The 12,167-nt window shown below is 37.9% G+C and overlaps 1 long non-coding RNA gene across 2 annotated transcripts; it reads right to left on the bottom strand.

Moving 5' to 3' along the window:
- Positions 1-1,521: 1,521 nt before the first annotated feature.
- On the bottom strand, positions 1,522-4,179 carry LOC125244309. Of its 2 annotated transcripts, XR_007179292.1 has the most exons (5): positions 4,053-4,179; positions 3,235-3,373; positions 2,949-3,067; positions 2,558-2,634; positions 1,522-1,616 (listed from the first exon to the last, which is right to left on the bottom strand). It is a non-coding gene; the product is annotated as an uncharacterized LOC125244309 (long non-coding RNA). The 2 variants fall into 2 exon arrangements; XR_007179291.1 differs by lacking the exons at positions 3,235-3,373; positions 4,053-4,179 and having other exon boundaries at positions 2,949-3,188.
- Between the last annotated feature and the right edge of the window lie 7,988 nt (positions 4,180-12,167).

Genomic DNA, 12,167 nt, shown 5'->3' with positions numbered 1-12,167 from the left:
ATATTGCACCTTCAACTGAGTAAACGGAGGGGGCGCAGTATGTTAAAAGAGTTTCTTTGTGTTTGCTGCACTCATTTGTTTAGATTTCTCCTCGAGAGGCAGCACGAGTGCCTCAACAGCACAACCTTGTTAGCGTCAGTACATTCTACATTATTATTACTATGCACTATTGATCGCCACTTAGACTAAATGAATGCAGAATCGTCATCACATTTTGGTGATTCCCTAGTTATTCTTTGTTATTGGCGTTTTAATCAAGTCCGGTCAGGCAAGTAAATTTCTCTTTCACTCGCCCTGCGATGTGTGTTTAGACTGCTTTAGTAGGCCCGGTCCAATGCTTTACAACTACTCGCTTCAATGGAGTGGTATGTTAATTCTTTCTCGTTTTTTTGTCCATTTAATTCATAATTCATGTTATTATGCAATGAGAAATGTATGAAAAATGTATTGCCCGTTTGTGAATTAGGACATCAAATGTGGTAACTGACCTTTTGAGACGACTGGCATCATAATAGTAACTGGTGCAATACAGTTCCTTTCCAACAAGAAGCCCTTGTCTCACACCATACCTGAGTGAACTAAAATGAAATAAATTTTGGATTAAATGACTTTAAAAATACAAAATTCCTGAGGGGTATGGTTTTCCACAATCTTCTTCTTCAGGCTGTTGAAGAGGTTGCTGTACGTGGTTTCATCCAGAAAGGGCAGAGATTAAAATCCTTTGTTGCTCAGATGAAGAAACTGCACAAGTGTTGAGTCAGAGTCTGGGTATCTGCTGTGGCACCCATAACGGAAATGTAATATATGTACATGTATGACATTTACATATATTAAATATATCCACATATATGGTGAAAACATATATGAAACCTATTCGAAAATGGAACAATTTCATATATTGACATATAAAACTAGCTCATATAAATATATATGTAAATGTATGTATAAAACAGTCTTATATACATATATGTCACATATATAAATATCAATGTGCATGACATATTTCTTTGTATAAATGTTCAATATACAAATTACACATATATGTTTAAAATATTGCTTACAATGCACATGGCCTTAAATGTTAAACGGTGCAGTTAGGAAAAATAGATTACAGTAAAAGAGTTAAAACATTAAATCTTTATTAAAAGATTAAAAAATTAAAAAAAAAATTAAGTTGTGCAAAATTAGAAAACTAATGAACACTCAACAAAACAAGCCCAGAACAGGGAAATCCACCAATTCATTAAACAAGCGATTTTAGTTAAAATTTTAGTTTAGCAGTTATTATTAAGCATTTAGTTCCAATGAATATTAATATATACAGATCATATGTAATATAAATAAGCTGTAAATAAACTTTAAATATTATATAACCTTACATGTTTGAGTCTCTATCACTATTATCAACTATACAAACTAACTTCACAAGTTACTCATCCTATAACACTGAGTTTGTTCAACTTACCTTCATGGTACAGGCCCCAGGTATATGATGCATGCTGTTCATTTTTTAAGGTTTAGAGTCTTTTTGGATGTCTGCAGCTCAGTGACCTTTTGATTAATAGCGACCCTTAGTTGGCCCCTGGTGGTTCCAGGAGATCTCTGGATCACTGCATCTGTAAAAAAGACAAAGAAATGTCTTTTAGTTTTACAACATTTATCTAAGGACATCCAAATTATAATCCCCTAAAACAACATTAAATGAACACGGGCATACTTCGTTAGGTAGATAAACTAAATGTTACTGAAATTTAGGCATTTTTCAGAACCAGGTGTAATCCCAATTCTATTTTATACCCCTTCGCCCTTCTCCTTGAAACAGAGTGGCAATGTGTAGGGGTGAAAATATTCCCCTAAGAAATGGGAAACCACTACTACACGTCATAATAGATTATTTTATTAGTGTCCTGTAACATTTAACCAGTATGAACAGCAATGAAGTGCGCATATCAACAGAAATCAGGAGAGAGCACATTTAACAGATTACTCACTTACAACATTGTTTTGCGTTGTATGACCCTTCGAGTTTCCCAAGACTGGTAAAGCAGCTTTTCCATCGGGCCAAGCTGTTTGTTTCATGCCGAGTCAGCCGGTACGGATATGGTTTCGTTTCTACTGTGGCGCTGCAATAACGGAGCTCTTTGCAAAGTAATACAAATGAGTTAGTTGTTGCCTTGGTAACGCAAGAGTTTACAGCCGATACGAGATGTGTTCATATCATTCAAATAGCACGTTTAGCAAGCTACAGAGAAACTGCCAGCCAGGTAACACACAAGTAATCGATACTGTGTGGAAAATCAATACCATGAAAGGGTAGTTTGTGTATGCAGGGAAATTTCTCATACCCCTTTGTTCAAAGTGTGGTCCCAAAAGATCTTTGTTTGAAGGGCTATCTGGCCCTTTCCCTTACCTCTACCACTCCAGCCAAAAGAGAATCGAGACACCCCTACCCCTTCATGTGAACGTGCAAAATGAAGGGGTAGGGGTAGAAATGGGATTGGGCCTAAGTGTCATCAGTTTTAAAAAATGAGCCCAATTAAAAAAATAATATACATACTCATTATTGCATCAATTTTTGTTCTGTCCAAGGCCTCCTTTGTTTCCCCAGGGCTTGCTTTTTTTTAGACTTGCCACCTAAGAAAGAGCAACATAACAGTTTAGAACAAAATCAGAACTCACTCCACTCCTATCTAACTACTCAACCATAAATTACATTTTTCAACTTAATTCTTGGACAGCCTGCTTAAGTAAAATGGTGATAATGTAAATAGTACAACTCAAATTATTTATAAATCATCATATTTTAATGTAAATGTGTGTACATATATCTGTAAATATGCCAGAATAACAATAATAGGACAGTTTCAAGTTCAAGTTCAATCTATATAATTAACAAAAAATAATAATAATTGTACAGACACATGCACACACTATGACCAATCACATACCTCTGAGATTGCGCTTTAGCAAAAGTGTCAAAATACTCCAAGAAGAAGCATCCATGCCATAGCAGTGGGGCTGTTTGCATGACCACAACACAAACTCCTGAGCCCGGGTGAATTTCAAGCTGTGAGGAAAGGCAAACATGAATCAATATTAAAGTTATGTTAATAAATAGAAGATTGCTTTAACAAAAAGTGTTTAGGGGGCCTGATACAATCAATTTAGCTTTGCATCACATATTTTCTATACTATTACTACAATTATTAATAAATAATAATAATTATAATTAACAAGATATGAAGTTAAATATCCGCTTCCGCAAGAACAACTTCCTTATTCTTAAAAAGCTTGGCCTGCATTTTCTTTTGCTCAGATGTTTTGGACTGGACTGATGTTGAGTCCTCGTTGGTTTTTCTAGGGTGGACTGTCTCTGTGGGGAAAAAGGGGAAAACAAAATGTAGAATCTAAAGTTACAACTAGGGCTATGATATCTTTAAACGCCCCTGGTTTCACAGACAAGGCTTAAGCTAACCCTAGACTAAAATGCATGTTTGAGCTGTTTTAACTGAAAGAAACTTACTAATATATCTTAAATCATGTCTAAGCCATTGTTCTGTCTCAAGATGCACACAAGTAATGTTTTTTTTTTTCTAGTATACATTTATAAAAGCTACTTAAATATTCATATTGAACTAAGGCCTAATCCTGGTTTAGGCATGTCTGTGAAACAGTGTACAGTCATGCACTTTTATTTCTCCACTACATGTGTCTGACAGCTAAAATATTACTTTTTAAACATATTATTCTCACATAAGCATTTAAAGACCATAGAATTATGCACTTCATTGTAATAATCTACTCGTACTTAATGTTAGCTGTTAAATATGAACATACAATGCACACAATTATGCAGTAATAGAGCAATTTAAAAACCTAATAGTTAAACACGGTTATCTTCTGCTCATTTAACCGATCTGTAGCCTACTAGCTGCGCTAATGTTACCCAGTAGCTTGGTAAATCAATGGCTCATGCAGTTTAGCGATCATTTAAAATGTATTCTCCGTGCAATATCAATGTGTGAATTATAATAAAAAAAATCAGAAATTACCTGCAACTTTATGCGCCATTGCCTCGTAGCTACAAATGCCATCTGCCTTGAGGTTTTTTCTTCAGTCCACCTCTCCACTCGGTTAAATATACATCTGTCATCTTGTCCGTCCAAGAAATCATCATTATCTAAGTTTTTTATGTGTGATGTTGGAACAATTAACTTTCATTCCGTTTCTTGTTTATACAGCAAACATTTTCATCTGTTGTCTCATCTGAATGCGCGTAATTTTCGGTGTTGCGCCTGAAATCAGATGAGTGTTTCTATCATTTTTGTTTGTTTCAATGTTTGTTTTTGGGTCATTACTTTATTGAATAGTAAGCATTAAGCATACTATTTTCATTATGTAACTCTTGGTTAAGTCACAGTAATGTCAAATAACAACAATAAAAATTTATTTAAACCATACAAAATCAGTAATTTAATTAAAATTATTTGAAGATGGGTTAGATTATTTTCATTGCATTTGTTTTTTTACAACAGTTTTTATGAGCTAGTTAAGATAAGGTAAAATAAATAATGTAAAATAAATCAAGTTTTTAAAATATTGTGCTAATTCTAAAATGGGATAGAAATTTAAATGAAATGTGGATTGTGTAGACTTGTTAAAAGTTCAGTCTGTTCAAATAATGAAAACATAAGGAATTAGTAAGGAAAACAAGCATGTAAAATGTTTTTATGCATGTAGTGTAAATAAATTGGCATATATAAATTAAACATATATCTGTGACAGGTCATAACATATAATATTATATAAACTAAACAAAAATCATATAGATAGTATAAATATATGTCAATATATTTATTTAATATGGACATTTTATATGTTATAAACATATATTGGCATATATAAATTAAACATATATCTGTGACATATATGGTCATAACATATAATATTATATAAACAAAAATCATATAGATAGTATAAATATATGTCAATATATTTATTTAATATGGACATTTTATATATGTTATAAACATATATATTGGCATATATAAATTAAACATATATATGTGACATATATGGTCATAACATATAATATTATATAAACAAAAATCATATACATGGTATTAATATATGTCAATATATTTATTTAATATGAAATTTTTATATATGTTATAAACATATATCAACATATATCTAGAGATATGTATATATGTGATAGCAATATATTGTCATATATTTTGCATATATGACAATGTCACTTGCGATATAGGGACATATATGTCATATATTACATTTCCGTATGGGGCAGATTTGACATCTTTCACAACTGCTGTATGTGTCACTCACTCCAAAATCCCAGGATGGTGTGTTTCAGTGGCATTTCCTTGTTGGTAACCTGGAAAAGGGATCTTGAGAGATCAAACCTGGTTAACTGGAAAAGGGTGTGAGACAAGGGCTTCTTGTTGGAAAGGAACTGTATTGCACCAGTTACTGTTATGATGCCAGTCGTCTCAGAAGGTCATTTACCACATTTGATGTCCTAATTCACAAACGGGCATTACATTTTTCAGGGGGGAACAAATGAGATCAAAAGTTTGATGGTTTTATATTGGGTTATGAAATACTGATGAATTGTTTCTTTGTCGGTTACCTGGTAAAGGGTGCCATTGTGTTTTTTGATGAGAATTAATGAGGAATGTAGAATGTATATTCTTGAGAAATCCTGGTTAACTGAAAAAGGGTGTAAGACAATGGTTCCTCATTCCCAAGGTGTCTGAATGTCCAAGACAAATGTGTGTGACACCACAGATGGCAAAAGCGCTCTTACTTTAATTTATAAACCATTGAAGTCAATACACAGATGCAATGTGCATGAGAATTTTATCATCATGAAATTATTTATTGGGGTATTATTCTGTTGCCATGACTATTATGTATTTTGTTGAGTCATTGTTAGATTTAGGGTAGGGGTGGGTAATTACTCTTCGCCTCATTTATCGGTTAATGTACGATACTTTTCAGTTGACTTTAAAGGTTTCTCAATAAAAACAATAAGTTACCAGATTTGTTGATTCGTTTGGCACATTTCTCTTGGATGTGTGGCAATATCGCATGCTTTGGGAGGGAGAAGTGGTTTACTGAATTTAAAGTGGGTCAATTCACAGTATTTAGGATTTGGTCATTAACAGTAGCATCATGTATCCAAGAGTTAAACAGCAGTCAAAGTGAACACAATACAATGTTGTTTTTGTTTGTTTTTCCCCACATACGGCTCTTAGAGAGTTCTGAACCTTGTATTAGGCTACATTTCAGTAGATACTGAACAGAAGTTTGAGATTTGACAAGTTTCTCAGCTTCCACACCTACATGTACTTTCATAACCTAGTCAACGCCCACTTTGGCGATTCTGTGCTTTAAAAGGCAGCTCTGCACACCTAGTAAGTCACTGTTTCCAGCAGAGCTGCTTCAGAAACACTTGTCTTCTCCAGCATCTCTCTCCTCAAATCTTCAATCAAAATGAGCAAGATCATTGTTTTTAGCAAAGAGGGCTTCGAGGGCAGAACAGCTGAATTCAAGAACGATGTAACCAACTTGGAAGAAAAGGGCTTCAACGACGTCATCTCCTCCATAAAAGTCATCGGTGCACCATGGGTGGCGTATTATGACAAGAATTTTGCTGGAAAGCACCTGGTGTTTGAGGAAGGAGAGTAGGCCACCATTAATGACAAAGGCCAGTTTTCTTCTCTCAAGAAGGTCACAGATGACCTGGACAACCCTGAAATCCAGCTGTTTGAGCACCCGAACTATCAAGGAAGAACTGTGACCCTGCGCAGAGAAGCCAATCTTCATGACATTGCTTTCAGTGACATAGCTTCTTCCCACAAAGTGAAAGGTGGTGTCTGGGTGCTATACGAGAACAGGAGTCGTCAGGGTGCCCAGCTTATTTCTTTCCCTGGCAATGAAATTCCCAACTATTCTCCAATCTCTTTCAACGATGTGGCCAGCCATGTGCGCCCCTTGCTGCCAAAGCCATAGACAGCATCATTCAACGTACGCTTTCTGCAGCTGAATATGAACTGGAATCCTTTTGGAAAGAACGAGGCAGGTGGTGGGGAATGACTGATCTTGACCAGAAACTTGATTTAACACTTGATGTGACGGCAATCAGTCCAAAGAAACTTCATGCAATCAGATTCAATGTTATCATTTGAGTATATCTGTGTAAAGACATACTGCACATGTTAACTTGGCAAATGTTATATGACAAGGAAGAATTTTATTAGAAAAGTTTTATGCTGCTAGTTTTCTGGCTTATCAGTAGCGATCTACTACAGATCCTGTTGTATTTGATTGTATTTCCCCTGTTTGATGAGAGTGAAATATTGAAAGGGATTTTGGATTCATATTATGCTGAGAAAGAGACAACGAATTCTGCTTTACTCTGTCAACTCAGAAAATAAAGAGTTTTATCATAACACTCCTTGTTTCTTTAATTCTTTTTTTTTTTTCTTTTTTTTTTACAAACACTTTTATATTAGCCAGTTTCAGCCATCATTCAGGATAGTACAAGCTTGAATAGGGAGGGATAAAGTAATAGTGATACATTTTTACATTGTCCACTGCGCAAACTCAAAAACACAAGGGAGCGTTTGCTAAATCTGTTTTTCCAATAATGTTATGTTATTACAGTATCAACTGAGGGTGCTCTAGCTTTCAATTCAGTGCTTATATTTAAATTGTTATTTTACCTCTTTAATGACATTGTTAAAGCTCAAAATGATCAGTCCCACTTTATATTAAGTGGCCTTTACTACTTTGTACTTGCATCAAAAAAAATAAGTACAATGTACTTATTGGGTTCATATTGAATTGCAAAACACTTTTACTGCTATTGAGGTGGGATACGGGTAAGGTTAGGGAAAGCTTTGGCGGTATGGGTAGGTTTAAGGGTAGGGGTAAGGTGTAAGGGATGGGTCAACAGTGTAATTATAAAAGTAATTACATAAATTAATTACAGATGTAATTACATGCAGGTGTTTTTAAAATATAATTACAATTTAAAACATGTATGTACACAATAAGTGCATTGTATCAAATTATTAATTTGTAAATGTAAGTACATAGTAGTTAAGGCCACTTAATATAAAGTGGGACCAAATGATCAATTAGTAAACCCCAAAATATAGTCTCTCAATCCAGCATTTCTGTCTCTCAACAAGAGAAATGTTGTGTTTACTTTTAAACGTCTGTTATCACACTGATGTTTTTGACTTGGTTTGTTGTAGTAAAGTTCAGCAAATCAGAGTTTGCAGTACCATAAAGATACTGTAACTGTCAGATATCCAAACTTCCTCCCCAGTGTGCTAAGACCATGCATTGAAATGAACCTGCAAAATGTCATTGTGAATTTACCTTTTTGTAGAACTGGTGGTCATATGGAGAAACCTGAATATTTGTCCCAAACACCAGAAGTAAAGAGTTAACCCTCTGGGTTCTGAGGATTTTTGGGGCCCTGGAGTAGTTTTGACATGCCCCACATTTGTGCTTGTTTCTATTTATAAACATTGGCAAATGTGTCATTACACTGTATTCAGCACAAACTAGGCTACCATAATATGTGAGGAACATGTATATACAGGGTCTTCCACTAATATTGGCACCCTTGGTAAATATGAGCAAAGGCGGCTGTGAAAATAAATCTGCATCGTTTATCCTTTTGATCATTAATTTAAAAAAAAAATCACAAATTTCTAACCTTTCATTTAAATAAAACAATTGAAAATGGGGGGAAACTCGCATTATGAAAAAAATGTTTTTCTCTTGTTCACGTTGGCCACAATTATTGGCTCCCATTATTGCAACCTCATTTTGCCAAGATAACAGCTCTGAGACTTCACCTATAATACCTGATCTGTTTGGAGAACACCTGACAAGAGATTAGAGAACATTCCTTCATACAGAATCTCTCCAGATCCTTCCCATCTGGTGGGTTTGCTGCCAAAAAGCTTTTTTTTTTTTTTTAGTTTCATCTATTCTGTTTGAAGTTCCAGTCTTGTCTGACAACTGAATATGCTGGATTCAGAAGAAAACATTGGGTTTGATGTTAAAAATAATAGTTTTGCTTTAGCAAATGCTTTTCTCCAAAGCGATTTACAAATGAGAATAGTAGAATCAATCAAATCAACATGAGTACAACAGTATGTAAGTGCTGTGTCAAGTCACAGTTTAATCAGTAAAGTGCTCGTAGCAAGGTTTTTAAAAAAAAATATATATATACAAATAGATGGAGAAAGAGAATAGAAATTGAAAAAAAAAGATAAGTAAGATAAATAAAAAGTAAGTGCTACTATAACTGGGTCAAGTGCTGATGAAAAAGATATGTCTTTAGCAGTTATTTGAAAGTGGCTAAAGACTGCTCGGATAGAGCATGGCAGGTAATTTCACCAGCCAGGAACAGACCCGGAGAAGATCCATGAGAGTGATTTTGTGCCCCTTTGTGATGGCACCACAAGGCGCCGTTCACTTGCAGAACGCAAGTTTCTGGAGGGCGCATAAGTCTGAAGTAGTGAGTTAAGGTATAGCAGTGCAGAGCCAGCGGTCGTTCTGTAGGCAAACATCAGAGCCTTGAATTGGATGCGAGCAGCTACTGGCAGCCAATGCAGACTGATGAAGAGAGGAGTGACATGTGCTCTCTTCGGTTCGTTGAAGACCAGTCTTGCTGCAGCATTCTGGATCAGCTGAAGAGGCTTGACAGTGCATGCCAGAAGGCCAGCCAAGAGAGCACTGCAATAGTCCAGTCTGGATAGAACAAGTGCTTGGACAAGAATTTGTGTAGAATGTTCTGATAGGAATGTTCTGATATCTAATCGTCCTAGTCTTTGTAGCAATATGATCTGTGAAACTTAAACAATCATCCATCACCACTCCAAGGTTCCTGGTTGGTCTGGAAGGAGTTATGGTTGACGACCCAAGTTGAATGGAAAGGTTATGATGATGAAGTGTTGGATTGGCACTGACCACAAGCAGTTCCATTTTTGCAAGGTTGAGTTGAAGGTGGTGCTCCTTCATCCAGGCAGAAATGGCTGTCAGACAGGCTGCGATGCGACTAGCAACTGTCGGATCATCTGGTTAATCCCTCTGTTTGCTGTGTAATTAAGCCTTGAGTTTGAGCCTTGAGCCTTGAGTCTGTCCTTAGTCTAGCTTTGTTTATGTTACACTGTGTTGCTTTCCTGGTGATTTTCCCTGTTCCTTGTTCCTAGTACTCCATTAAATGTTCTTGAAGATATCTCCTTCATCGTGCATTTGAATACTACAACCCAACCCTGACAGAAAGCTAGACCCAAACTGAAAGATGGACCTATTTGGAGTCCAATTGATGTGCATGAACCAACAACGGCAATCCCTTGAGGCCCATACCAGCAGATTTCAACAGCTGGCATACCTCACTCACTTTCCAGACCGTTCGCTGATTATATTCCAATGTGTGTCCTCGGGGGAGGACTGAGTGTGTGGAGTGGCTGCTGGAAAACCACAGTGCTATCGACACCAGCTGCCCAGCGGAGGATTCCAGCCCTACTCTCACCACTCCAACACCTGAGTCCATTCCAGAGTCTTATCCAAGCTTGGCTGCCTTCCCAGAGCCTCTTCCCAAGATGGCTGCTATCCCAGAGTCTTGTCCCAAGATGGCCACCATCCCAGCGCCTCATCCCAAGATGGCCGCTACTCCTGAGCCTCTTCTCAAGATGGCCACACCAGGAAATTAAATCTGTGGTGGACCTATGGCTGATTGACTTTTTTTGTCAGAACTGACTCCAGCCCCTGACCAGAGTCCAGTGAAGGCTCCAGCCCCTGACTAGAGTCCAGTGAATTCTCCAACCCCCTGAGTCTGCTCTAGAGTAGCGCACCCTCCCACCCCTTGGATACTATCAGGGTTTTATCTGTTTTGAGTTGGATTTTGTTTCCCTGTTCTGTTCATGTATGAATTTGTTAATTGTTTTAGTTCTCCTTGTGTACTTTGTCTCCTTGGTTACAGATTAAATAGTGTCTTCAGTTCAGGTGTTTCTTGTTAATCTTGTTAACCCCTCTGTTTGCTGTGTATTTAAGCCTTGAGTTTCAGTCTGTCCTTGGTCTAGGCAGGGAGGGTGGGTGCCCTGGAGTTTTGGCAGGTCTCTGGGGTGATAAAGGCAGCTAGAAGACTCCAGGATGGTACCGATGACCAGGGAGTTTCTGGCGGCTCAGGGGCCCATTACGGTGCATGCGGTTCAGGGGCCCAAGATGGTGCAGGCTGCTCAGGGGCCCATGGCGGTGCAGGAAACTGAGGGGCATGGTAGCCCCCCCTAAAAATTTTCTTGGGGACTTCTTGGGTGATCAGACAGAGTTCAGGAACTGAAACAGGCTTATGGGCTGACAAGAACTCAAAGGTGGGTTCATGAGCTGGAGTCGTGGTATGTGTGGCCCAGACACACACTAATGCTAGTGCCAGTAAGGGCGCTGTAATGTTCTCTGGGATTGGAGCGAGCATAGGATCTGGAGTGGGCTCAGGGGTTAGAGCCACCACAAGGAGCGGACTCAGAGACTGGAACCAACACTGAAGCAGACTCAAGGACTGGAGCCATCTCCAGGCTCTTGATGAGGAAGGGAGTCACCTCTGGACAAGGAAGGGGATCATTTCTGGATCCTGGGTGAAGAAGGGAGTTAGAGTCATAAGCTGAGGGCTCAGATGTGGCAAACATCTTGGCTGAGGGCTCAGGTGTGGCAGCCATTTCGACTGAGGGTTCAAACACGATGGCCATCTTCTCTGAGGGATCAGGTGCGGCGGCCACGGTGGGACAAGTCTCTGGAATGGCGACCATGACGGGACAACACTCTGGAATGGTGGCCATGATGGGACGAGACAAAGGAATGGCGATCATGACAGGTCGAGATTCTGGAATGGCGGCCATCTTAGAATGGGATTCTGTTACGGCTATCTTATGATGAAACACTGGGATAGCGGTCATGACAGGTTAAGACTCCCGAACTGTGGCTATTTTTGGATGAGATTCTGGGGCTGGCTGTGATACATACAGGGGAACAAAGCTCTCCAGACATCTGTACATGGCCTCTCTCCAGTCCAATCCAGTGAGATCTGGGAGTTCTCTTGTATCAACGAAGTTAACTCTGGTCCA

Source organism: Megalobrama amblycephala, linkage group LG14, assembly GCF_018812025.1.
Source record: "Megalobrama amblycephala isolate DHTTF-2021 linkage group LG14, ASM1881202v1, whole genome shotgun sequence".
NCBI classification, from domain to species: Eukaryota; Metazoa; Chordata; class Actinopteri; order Cypriniformes; family Xenocyprididae; genus Megalobrama; species Megalobrama amblycephala.
Note: the sequence above shows the minus strand (reverse complement) of the source record. Positions and strands in the feature narration are given on the sequence as shown.